The sequence below is a fragment of the Dromiciops gliroides genome, chromosome 2 (genome assembly GCF_019393635.1).
Source record: "Dromiciops gliroides isolate mDroGli1 chromosome 2, mDroGli1.pri, whole genome shotgun sequence".
NCBI classification, from domain to species: domain Eukaryota; kingdom Metazoa; phylum Chordata; class Mammalia; order Microbiotheria; family Microbiotheriidae; genus Dromiciops; species Dromiciops gliroides.
In genome coordinates this window covers 685,828,412-685,841,787 of record NC_057862.1, presented here as the reverse complement: position 1 = coordinate 685,841,787, position 13,376 = coordinate 685,828,412, and positions in this window count along the sequence as shown.

Genomic DNA, 13,376 nt, shown 5'->3' with positions numbered 1-13,376 from the left:
TGCTACTTACCTGGGCAGATGCTTAAGTCCAACTGTTCTAGTCTGTGTTGATATTTGGGTGTCCATAAGTGAGAAGCACTAACTATTTCTGTGGTAGATCATAACATTACCCTATTGGAATATCACAGCACGATAGTGTACACCAGTCAGGAGGCTTGTTGGAGAAAGCAGGGTTGTGAAAAAAAGCCAGAATATCTCAATAGAAGATATAATCACTGCACATCAGCTTATTGATCTTTACAGACTGCTGGTTGATCTTGACTCTACTCTAGCCATCATATGACCAAAGAAGGTGAAAGGAAATTCCAGAGAACACCACTCTGCATTACAGAGGACTACATGATTGATCTTGGGGGCAATAAGAAACACAATAAATCATCATAGCCATTTTCATCTTCATCTTATCATCATCATCATCAACAACAACAACAACAACAATAACAAATAATAATTGGCATTTAGAGAACATTTTTACATTTGCAAAATGCTATACAGAAAATATTTCAGTTGACTCCCAAAACAGTCCCATGATATAGGTACAATAGAAACAATTATCTCTATCTTACAGAGAAGGAAACTGAAGCTTAGGGAGTGTAAATAAGTGATTCAGCCATGTTTCAAGAGATAATTTTAGGGTTTTTACATGCACCCAGATCAACCACATTCTAAATCTAGAGTTCTGTAGATACTCTTCCTGAAGCACTGTGAATTACCTCACTACCTTGACCTATTGATGCAGATGTTTGATATAGGTGGATTTACTAGGTAACCAGGCTGCTGTGAGGAACTCTACCTGTCCTCTTAAAGAGGAAAGAGTTTTTGTCACCTTGTAAACTTAGTCATCTCAAAGGATCCCAGAATGTCAACTTGAAGAATAAAGTGTAGAAAAATCCATCCATGCAACTCCTCAGCTATAAGGCTTTTGATTCCATCACTCTAGACTTTAATCAACCTGGATATAACAATCTGTATGTATGAGGAAGGAAATAGTTTTATTTTTTCCAATCGTTTTATTGAGGTACAGTATTATATATTTGTAATAGAGAATTGAACTCAGATTCATGAAGATCTATATTCAAGTTTCACCTCAGATAAACACTATTTCTGTAAATGAAGTAAAGCCACTTAGACCCTAAATCAATTTCATTGAACAGAAGATGCTGATATGTATTGAAAGATGGAGTTTTTTTTTTTTTCACCTCGGATATCCCTATAAATAAAAACTGTTCCCATCCCAGTACCATTACAGTTTCTTATGAAATGTCTATAGTATCAGGCACTGTTGAACAGTCTATTCCCTTAACTTTTTGTGATATTATTCTTTCCTGGTTCTATACATGCCTGACTATCCACTCTTCAGTCTCCCCTTCTACCTCATGATTTTTGTCTCATCCTGTAAAAGTGGACATGACATTTGATTTTGTCTTGTCCAATTTTTAAAAGCTCTACCCTCTCTTGGTGATTTTCTAATCTCTGATAGGTGATTACCTCTAGGTCAGATGACTCTCAGATGTTGGCATCTAGTTTTAGTGTCTCTCTTGAATGGGATTAAGACATAACCAATTACCAAGTGGAAATTTCCATCTGGATATTCAATAAGCACTGAAATCTCAACATATCAAAAATAGAACTCATTATCTTTGTCTTCTCCACCAAAGCTACCTTAGTTATATAGTTGGCCATTTCTGTCCCATAGGTCACCAAGATTTCACTTTTTCCCTTAAATTAGATTATCAACATCCCTATTTCATATACCCAATTAGTTGCCAGGAATTATTAAGTCTCTCTCCCCAACAACTCCCATCAGTCCCTTTCTCGTCCCTCAAATGAATATCAACCAAGTTCAGTACCTTATCATACTCACCAGGAAAATCAAAATTATCTCCTGAGTAACCTCTTTTCTTACTGTCTCTGTTCCTTCAATCTTTTTTCCACAGGAATACAAAAGTGATATTGCTAAAACACAGGTCAAACCATGCCACATCCCATATAAAGGAAACTCAATTGTTTCTTCTGATGTTTAGTATAAGAAATCTATTTGTCAGGGCATTTAAAAACCCTTACTCTGCCTCTAAACTATATTCCCATGCTGACTTTACCTTAATTCTCATCATATTCTCTACAATCCAGTTAAATTATCTTCTCATTATCCTGTAGGTAAAACTTCCTGTCTCATGATTTAGCGCAGATATTTACTCAGCCTGGTATATTTTACCTTCCCACAACCTCCTCCATCTCTATATCTCACAGTGATGAACTCATCTCTAGGATCAACTCACTTGCCACCACTGCTTGGAACCCTTTCCTTATTATCCAAGGTATTAATATCCAGAAGGTTGGATGCATCGTTTTCCCACTCAGTAGAAACGAAATTTCTTGAAAACAGGGACAGCTTCGTGTGTATGTGTGTGTGTGTGTGTGTGTGTGTGTGTGTGTGTGTGTGTGTATCTAGCTCCAGTGCTTAGGATAGTCCCTAGTATATAGTAGTCTTTTAATAATCATGTATTGCATGAATAAATGATACAATGAAGGTTACTAGAAGGAAACTTAAACTGAAAAGTGATTGTCATATGATCCATATATATCCCAATTGCTCCATTATTATGACAGCATTCTTTTCAACTTAATCTCTGAGGGGTTCCCAAATTTTGTTCAGAGGAGGATGATGGCAGTGTAAGTCTTACACTTTGGAAATGAGGACCACTAGAGAGAGAAAAGTTTTATCATTGTGATCAGATTAAGGAAGGAAACTTTCAGGTTTCATTAATAGTAAAAAGTCATAAAGAATATATAGGTAAATAATATGTAAAACTTAATTTATACCAAAATATGTATATGCATACACACATGTGTGCATATGTGTGCACCTATGAGTTTATACACATGCACATACACATATGTACAATTATGAAAAATGCAGATATAGGTTAGGATATAGAAATGGTTATGGGACATTTTTGTCCAAATCTCTCATTTTTCAGACAAGTAGAAGTGGTTTATAGAGAATAAGAAAAATGTCCAAGACACATTGCTAAGCAGTGACAGAGAAAGTACAAGGATCCAGATCTTCTGGCTCCCAGAATGCCCGTAATTGCATCACCTGAAGAATTCCCTTCTTGGTCTCTCCTCTTGGCTCTCTTCCTCCCTGCAAAGCAAAAACAAAAACTCAAGGGGAATTCAATTTGAAAAATACCAATTATGTTTCCTCTATATCCATGGAACAGGGTTTTCCCCTGAAATGATCAATTCTGCAGTTTTGTCCAACTCGAATATCTGTTATAAAGTATCTCCCATCTATGATATGTGTTTTTTCTTTGTTCTAAGGCCCCTGCTATTATGGAATTCTGTGTTCAGTGTTCCAGTGATCCTTCAAACTCTAACATTCTTTCTTGTACATTTCTTCTCAACTATGGTAAAATAAGTTTTATATTCTAATGCCCCTTTCATTTCTTATATTCCATGGTCTACTTTCTAAAATCCCAATGCAGCTCTTATTTATACATTGCAAAATACTCATCAGCTATTGTTTCATGTTGTAAAGTTTCTTTTAGAATATTTTAAACAAAATAAGAATATTATAAAAAACAACTTTAAAGAAGTCAAGAATTTTGATCAGTGCAATTACATATACGATTCCAGGATACCAAATATGAAATATTCTCCCCACCTCCTGACAGAGAGGTAAGGAATGTAAGGTAATTAACAACAATAACAACAAAAACAACAACCATCAAACAACAACACTTCTTTTGACATGTTTAATGCATGAATTTGCTTGATTTGATTAGGCATGTTTCATTAAATATTTCCCAATTACATGTTTAAAAATGACTTTTTAAAATGATATTTGAGTTCTGAATTATCTTCCTATCTCCCACTCCTTTCCCCTCCTTGAAAAGGCAAGACATTTCAGACTGATTATATGTGTGAAATCATGCAGAACATATTGCCAATATTTCCTTTGTTGAAAAACACAAACAAAACAATAAAGACATAGTAAAATTATATATATATGTATGTATATGTGTGTATATACATGTGTATATGTATAAATATGCATATGTATATATGTGTTATATATGTATGTATGCATGTGTGTGTATATATAAACACATGCAAAACTTCTTTCCAGTGTTCCTACATTTTTTTGGTCAAATGTTGCTTTCTTACCCCTAAATTTTGGACATTAGGGTTTAGGATACAATAAATAACTATTGTCATTTAGTACTTAATATTGTGGTATCTAATATATCCCACAGATCCACCACTCTATTTCATAGTCAGTACCAGATTTACAAAACCAAGGGTTTTGTAATATCTGTTTATATTTTAAATGAAATTTACCTTTCTATCTCTTGCTGCTGGCTTTTGTTGACAGTATATAGAAATTATGATAATTTATGTTTATTTTATATTTTGAAATTTTGCTGGTTAATTGTTTCAACCCACTATTTTGTTTGATTCTCTAGGGTTCTCTATGTATGCTTTCATATCTGTAAAGTATGATGGTTTTGTTTCTTCATTGCCCCTTTTTATTCTTTCAATTTATTTTTCTTAGTGCTATAAGCAGATCTACTAAAATATGGAATAATAGAAGTGATAATGGACATCCTTATTTCATTCCTGGTCTTATTGGAAAAATGTCATTTCTATCCTCATTATACACGTTTACTGTTGGTTTTAGAGATATCCTGCTTATCATTTTTGAAAGATTCCTTTGATTCTATACTTTCTAGTGTTTTTAATAGGAATAGGTCTTGCATTTTTTCAAAAGCTTTTACTTCATTAATTGATACAATCATAAAAAAATATTGTTTTAGTTATTTCTATGGTCAATTATGATTATAGTTTTCCTAATATTGAACCAGACCTACAATCCTTTTATAAATCCCATGTGCTTATATCATATGAATGTTGCGATATATTGTTAAGATCTTTTTTGCATGGATTTTCACTAAGAAAATTGGTGTACATTTTGCTTTCTCTTTTTTGCTCTACCTGGTTTAGGTATCAAAACCTGATTTGTGTAATAAGAGGAATTTGGTAGGAATCCTTTATCCTTAAAAAATAATAACTTCTATAGCATTGGGTTTAGTTGTTCCTTAAAGATTTTATATAATACAGTTGTAAATACATGGGTCCTGGGGATTTTTTTTTCTCAGACAGCTCTTTGATGGCTTTTTCAATTTATTTTTCTAATATCAGGTTATTTAAGTATTTTATTTCCTCTTCTAGTTTTTGTAAATATCCATCCATTTCACTTAGATTTCCAGTTTGGCTGGAATAAAATTGGACAACAATCTGCTTAATAATTTCTTTATTTTCATCTTAATTGATGTTGCATTTATCATTTTCATTTTTCATACTGATACTTTGGTTATCTTCTTTTTAAAGTCATTTACAAACCGTTTCTATTTTTTCCAATAAAATCAGCTCCTAGTTTTATTTATTAGTTCAATTTTTTTACTTTCAATTTTTTTTAAATTAATCTCACCTTTGAGTTTTAGGAGTTTGATTTTATTTTTTAATTGGGGATGTTTAATTTGTTCTTTTTCTATATCTTTTATTTTTTACTTAACATCACCAATTAAATGTCCCTCTTGTCCTCTCTTTTTTGATGTATGCTTTTAGAGATATAAAATTTCCTCTAAATATTGCTTTGACTGCATCCCACTTATTTTAAAATATTGTCTCATTGTTGTTATTCTCTTTATTTAAAATTTTTATTGTTTCTGTGATATATTCTTTGATCCATTCCAATTAACTTTTGTTTGTTTTGATTTTTTGTTTGCTTTTTAGTGAGGCAATTGGGGTTCAGTGACTTGCCCAGGGTCACACAGCTAGTAAGTGTTAAGTGTCTGAGGCTGGATTTGAACTCAGGTCCTCCTGAATCCAGGGCCAGTGCTTTATCCATTGTGCCACCTAACTGCCCCACCATTACAATGAACGTTTAACCTGTGCTTCCATAGCACTTTATTGAAAGTAATTTTAATCACATTGTGGTCTGAAAGTGGTAGATTTAATTTTTTTTTCTGAATTTGTTTGTGAGGTGTTTATGGCCAGTTTTTATGGCCAATTTTTGTGTAGGTTTCATGTAAAATGTATAATTCTTTTGATTCCTATTGAGTTTTCTCCAGAGGTCTATTTTATCAAAGGTTTCTAAAATTATATCTACATTCTATATTTCCTTCTTAATTTTATTGTTAAATTCAGCTACCTTTGATGAGGACAATTGAAGTTCCTAGTTGGAAAATTTTACTATTTCTTCCTGCAACTCTTTAAATTTGCCTTTATGAATTTAGATATTTTTATATTTGGTGAAGACATGTTTAGTATTGAAATTACTTCATTTTCCATGTTTCCCCCTTTTTTACGGAGAGGGGTGGGATTAGGGTTAAGTCACTTGCCCACAGTCACAGAGCTAGTAAGTGTCAAGTATCTGAAGATGGATTTGAACTCAGGTCCTCCTGAATCCAGGGCTGGTTATTTATCCACTGTGCCACCTACCTTCCCCTATCCATGGTTTCTTTTTAACAGGATGTAGTTTTCCTGTTCATCCCTTTTTCATTTGGTCTGTTTTTGTTTTTAATTTGTCTGAGGTTATGATTACTACCCCTGTTTTTTGTTTGTTTGTTTTGTTTTGTTTTGATTTAACTTCAGCTGACACAGAAGAGCTTTTTATTCAGCTCCTAATTTTATCTCTCTTTGTTTTTCTGTTTTCTCCCATCTGAAACCATGATGTTACAGTATTCAGCAACATATAATACTGTTCCTGGTACATACTTATTGCTTAATAAAGGCTTGTTGACTAATTAATTGATTTATGAAGATAAAGAACAGCCAACCTATTAGTTATATTGAAATGCTTTTTTTTTTTTCATGGAATAGTAAACCTGGAAGGGATTTAGGTCAATGTTTATTTCAATGCATTTATTTAACCATTGAGAAAACTGGGACAAAGGGAATGAAAGGGGCATTATTGACGACGCATAGCTAGATACTTATAAACCCAGGAATTATTGTTATTCAGTCATTCAGTCATATCTAACTCTTTGTGACCCCATGAACATTTGTCATTGGGGTTTTTCATCAAAGACACTGGAGTGAGTTGTGATTTCCTTCTCCAGTGTGTTCCCATTTTATAAATGAGGAACTGGGGGAAATAGAAGTTTAGTGACCTGCTCAGGGTCATAGAGCTATTAAATATCTGGGGCCATATTTGAAATCGGATCTTCCCAAATCCAGACCCAATACTCTATTTCACTATATTACCTAGCTTCCCAGACTTAGGAATACTAACTATTTATACATAGCTCTCTGGAATGAATAAGAGTTAACATTTTGAAGTTAACAAAATAGTTTTTACATATCAATCAATCAATGGTCTTTTACTAAATACTTACTAGTTGCCAGGCACCTATATCATTTCAGCCTCTCAACCACCCTGTTAGAGATTAGGATTCATAAAGTTTTCATTTAACATGTCTGAAAATTGAGGCTCAGGAAAATTAACTTGTTTATTGCCAACTATTAATAGTAAACATTGCCTCAAGGGTGACATTTGATCCCATCTCTATTGCTTCTTTCAGTTTGTGTCACTGACTTTCAAACCAAGGGATGGGCAAGCTAAGCCAGTGGTCTAAATCCCACTAGTCATCTGCTTCTCTACAGCCTTGAGCTAAGAATATTCTTTATGGTTTAAAATTCAATACAACCTTGTTTTAAAATGTTAAAAACATTCTGTTGTGAACCACATTTTGTTCATAGGTCCTGTTCTAACACATTCCATTTTACCCTGAATCCTGGATTCCCTACCTTAGTCTATAGTACCAGAGATAACTCCTTCTTACCCCTCTTCATCTTAGTATATAATAACCCTGAGTCAGCCACCCCTGGTTATGTTATATCAACATAGCCCCTGCTACAGAAGCTGACCCACTGAATAATTAAGATAAACCAGATAATTTTTTTATGAATTAATTTTCCCATAATAACTAATCTCCCAACTCTCCAGCCTATATACTAAGAAGCTAAATCAGAATAAGAATATCGTGGTGCTTATCTTACTTATATGCAATGTTCAGGGTACCTGAAGAACTATATAAAGAGCTCCTACTAACAGAAGTGTGTCATGTCATCAAGAGGGAGTTACGAGTATGTATGTGTGTATGCACATTTATATTCTTGCTTCAGGCCCCAACTTAGCTACTTCTGGTTCTTGTATGTAGAACTATAATAATTTCCAAGTGCTTACAAGTAAACTAGTCTTAAAAAAAAGAGAATTACTCTGTTCCTAGATATACTTGATGCCTATTTCAAGTACTTTCCTAATGGAGGGAAAGGAATGGGCATAGTCTTCTGAAAATGAGTGGAAATAAATCCAATATGAATTTAGATACTTTTTGTGGAGTTAGGAATGAAGAGATTTACATTCTAGCCTGGTTATGATAATGGAGATTTAATCTCATCGAGTTCTTAGTTTTCTTTTATTTACTTATTTTTTGGGGGGCAATTGGGGTTAATTGACTTGCCCAGGTTCACACAGCTAGTAAGTGTCAAGTATTTGAGCCCAGATTTGAACTCAAATCCTCCTGAATCCAGGGCCAGTGCTTTATCCACTGCACCACCTAGCTGCCCTGAATTCTTAGCTTCTAGTGGAGATTTGGATTATATAACAGACACTTCAAAATCCATGCCAACCTAGGAAAATCTACTTAAGCTATGGACTCCTTTTCAGAATAACGTGGTTTTTTTTGTTTTTTTTTTTACATATATAAAAGAAAACACCTAGGATTTCAAAGAAAATTGATCAGATAGAAGTAGGTTATCATTTTAAAAATATCATTAGAAACAGCAAATTCACAGACCCCAAGTAAGAATACCTACAATTCAGGTCACTAATGAACTCTTCTAACTTTGATAGTTTTTTCAGCTAAAATTTCATTCAATTTTGTGCCTTTCTATTTATTTCAATTCACAGAATATTAACTAAGTACCTCTTTCCCTACACACACACACACACACACACACACACACACACACACACACACACAAAGATAAAATTGTGTTCAACCACAAATCAAAATTCTATTGGTGGATAGAACATGTAAACAACTAAGGAAATCCACTGTATCCATAAAGTAAATGCAGAAAGATACTAGGAGAGGGTGCATAGGTGGGGAAAAGGTGGAGGCTTCATGATTAACTGACAACTGAGCTAAAACTTGAAAGGACTTAGGGATTCCAACAATAAAAAAGACCAAAACAAAAAAACAAATAAAAAAACAAACAAAAAAAAAACAAAACAAAAGCAAAATAAAACAAAAACAAAACAAACAAACATTCAAAAATGAGAATAGGGATCATCCAAGTGTGAGATTTAAAATTAGATATGAGTATTAAACTCCCCTTTGAACTTTTCCCATATATATATATATATATATATATATATATATATATATATCTCCCAGACCAGTAAGAAAAAGAAGCCTCTGAGCTTTAATCAGTGAGGGATTACCTTTTATTATTTAGAAAACAAACAGGTGATACTGATTAGGAAAATAGGAAAGTAGAAATGTAAATGGATAGTCTTAGATCTAAGCTTAGTCTATATTCTTTTATAAAACTCATCAAATCCCAAACTTCCTGCCAGGCTGAGAACCAAAGCCAATCACCAAAACACGCCGTCATTGCTAAACTGAGAAGCCAGAGTGTAAGAGACAGAGAGTGAACTTCCATTCTACCCTCCATTTTAAGTTGGCATCCCGGAAGTATGGCATGCTTGGCCAAGCTCTCCTCTCCAAGAAGGCGGTCCGTCACAAGCCACTTCAGTAGCATGCACTCAACTCTCAAATGATTCAGCTAAAACTTCCATTGTTTTACCACACAAGGCATAGGAGGAAGTGAAGGCAACCTGTGGAAAGATCTACCAGAAAGAATTGGTATATCTTATAAATATAAGAGCAATTATATCAATTGGCTGGAATATGAAGGTTTAAACTACATGAATGCTAATTTTCCTTCCAACCTATGCATTCTGTGATTCTTAATTATGTTAATTAAGACTAAAGATTAGAAGAGAGATAAACTGTCATCTCTCTCCTGAACTCCAGTACTGTATTATCAATTGAATATTGGATATTCCCATTGGGATGTCTCACAGAAACCTCAAACTCAATATTTCCAAAATCAATCCGATAATCTTCATCCCCCAAACTACCCTTCTTCCCGACTTTCCTATTTAAGATAAGGGTATGGATATCATAAGAATAATCTATGGAGACATCATACTTGAACCAATGGGAAATAATACAATCACCCATCCAGAGACCAGAGAGAGTGCATACTAAAGTTACTAAAGTACTCATGTATATAAGGAAGGAAGAAAGAAAGAAAGAAAGAAATAAAGAAGGAAAGAAAGAAAGAAAGAAGGAAAGAAAGAAAGAAAGAAAGAAAGAAAGAAAGAAAGAAAGAAAGAAAGAAAGAAAGAAAGAAAGAAAGAAAGAAAAAGAAAAAGATGGAAGAAAAAGGATGGGTGGGAGAAAGGAAGAAGGAAAGAAAAAAGTAGGGAGGGATGAAACAAGAATAATTATGTATCATTTAACATGTTCCAAGTACTATGCTATGTGCTGAGGATACAAATATAAAAGCTTGACAAGATTTGTTTTCTTGGCATTTACACTATAAGTTATGGACAAAATATGTAAAGAATATAGGGAAATAAGAAAGTCCTGAGGATGCAGATGAAGATCAGATAGAAAATCCTAGGGGTCCATAGGTTACACCACTAGGTCAGAAAACAGTGCCAGGAGATTGAAAGATATATAATAATTGCATCTGGTAGGACTTATTAATCAGGAGTCAGCGGTAGGATAGATGGTAAGGAACAATTGAGCTCTATCCTAATGTAAGGGATAGAGCTGATGATATCACATATTACCATGCCTGGAATGAAGCAAGTACTTAATAAAATCTTGAACTTTCATCCATCTATCCATCTGTCTGTCTATCCATCTATCCATCCATCTACCTACCTTTCTATCTATCTTTCTATTTATCTATGAAATTTGAACACATAGCCTAGATGGTTTCTGAGGAAACTAGAGCTGGGAATGGGAGAAAGGGGAAAGGAAAAGAAGAAAATGTACTCTCTTGTAATAGTGGGTATTCCTATCCGAGATGGAAATATCAGAAAGATGTAAATAATATGGAAGGAAAACCCAGGAAGAAGTCCTAATCTATATTGCTTAGAACTATAGACAAGTCAAGAAGGATGGTTGTTTTGGTCATTTTTTTCAGCCAGTTAACTCTTCATGACACCATTTGGGATGTTCTTGGCAAAATACTGGAGTGGTGTGCCATTTCCTTCTGCAGATCATTTTTTACACATGAGGAATTTAGGTAAACACTTTTCCAGGGTCACACAGTTAGTAAGTGTCTGAGATCAGATTTGAACCGATGAAGATGTCTTATTGACTCTAAGCCCTTCATCGTATTCATTGTGCCAAATTTGAGGTGGACACTAATTAACAATTAAGACTTGTTAATAATCTTGGAAAATGTAATTTCATTTGGGTTGTGGCATCACAATCATGGTGATAAGTGGTTAAAATTTTCTATTACTGGCTCTACTTGGTTTATGCTTCAAAAATCCCTGGATGATAAGCTCAGCATCTTAAATCTCATGGTAGAAATTGATTCAATACCTCCTCAGCACCTTCTGATTGGATTGATGGAAAGCAGAACAATAAATTCTTCCCAAAGTCACCCTTTATGTGGAGCTCAGAATTTTCCAGCTAACTTCATTACCCATCAGTTGCACTGTTTGGTTTCACCTCCATAAATATCATGTCACTCTCTCCTTCTTACCTGCTACCCTCTGCTGCTCTCCACCACCATCTTTTTTGGCTTCCTTCTGTGTAGTGTTCTATCCTTTTGTCACTTGTATCCCCAGCACATAATACAGTACCTAATACACAATAGGGACTTAATTAATGTTTATTGATGAATATTGATTATTGAGTGGAATGTGAGGGGGAGCAACAAATGTAGATGATCTTTTTTCCCAGGAATCTAGCTATAATATTCTTGGACCTGTCTTTTAAGTCCCTTCCCCTCTTTATCATCTTAAACTCAATGTTATAAACTCCTGGCAACAACTGATATTCTATCACTTTTCAGTCATGCAATTATGGTCCTTTTGGGGGCTAAATCTAAAATTCTCTGCTCCTATTACAACAGTAATGGATAACATTTATTTAGTACCATATACCTGACAAAGAATTTTCTTCACAGTAGCCCAGAAAAGTAAGTACCATACATTTTAGCATCATCATCATAAATCACTACCTATCTATCCTCCTCCTCATCAGTCTTCATCATCAATCAATCCTCATCAATTTTCATCTTCATCCAGTCATCATCCATCAATCAATCATTCAATCTTCATCATAACAATCATATTACATTACTCTTGCCTATGCTTCCAATTTTTTAAAGTTACTATTATTAACTATTCCCCTCCCTCCTATCCCCTCCTCTATGATATTTAAGCTATTTTCTATCTTCTTTCACCCTATCCCTCAACAAAAGTGTTTAGCTTCTGACTGCCCCCTTTCCCAGTCTGCTCTTCCTTCTTTCCTCCCTTCCTCTGTGTTCCCTTCTCTCCTACCCTCTTGCAGGGTAGGACTACTCCACTCAATTGAGTTTACATGTTATTCCCTCCTTAAACTAATTCTGATGAGTTTAAGATATTTTAGCAAATTTTGATGAGTGTAAGGCTCATTTACTGCCCTGTTCCCCCCCCATCTCTTCCCTACTCCATAAACCCTTTCCTACTTCTCTCATGTGGGATTTCACCCCATTCTACCTCTCCTGTTTACCCTCCCCCAATGCAAACTTCTCACCTCTCAATTTTACCCTAAATATGTCATCTAGAGTAAGCTAGTTGACACAGTAGAAAAAGCACTCATCCTGGACCCAAGAAGACCCGAGCCAAAATTAGGCCTCAGACCCAAGACCCTTACCCACTGTTGACCACAGGCATGCCACACAACCCCAACCACCTCACACTAAAAAAGAAAAAAAAAAGATTCTTTACAGGTAACATTTCTTCATAATCAATTCCCACCTGTGCCCTCTGTCTAAATTTATTCTTATCACCTGCACTAATACTGAGTAAGTTCTTATGAATTACATGTATCACCTTCCCATGTAGGAATGTAAACAGTTTGACATTTTAACATTCCTCTTGATTTCTTTTTGATGTTTACCTTTTTATACTTCTATAGGATCTTGTATTTGAAAGTCAAATTTTCTATTCAGTTCATCAGGAACACCTAAAAGTCCTCTTTTTCATTGAAATCCAATTTTTCCCA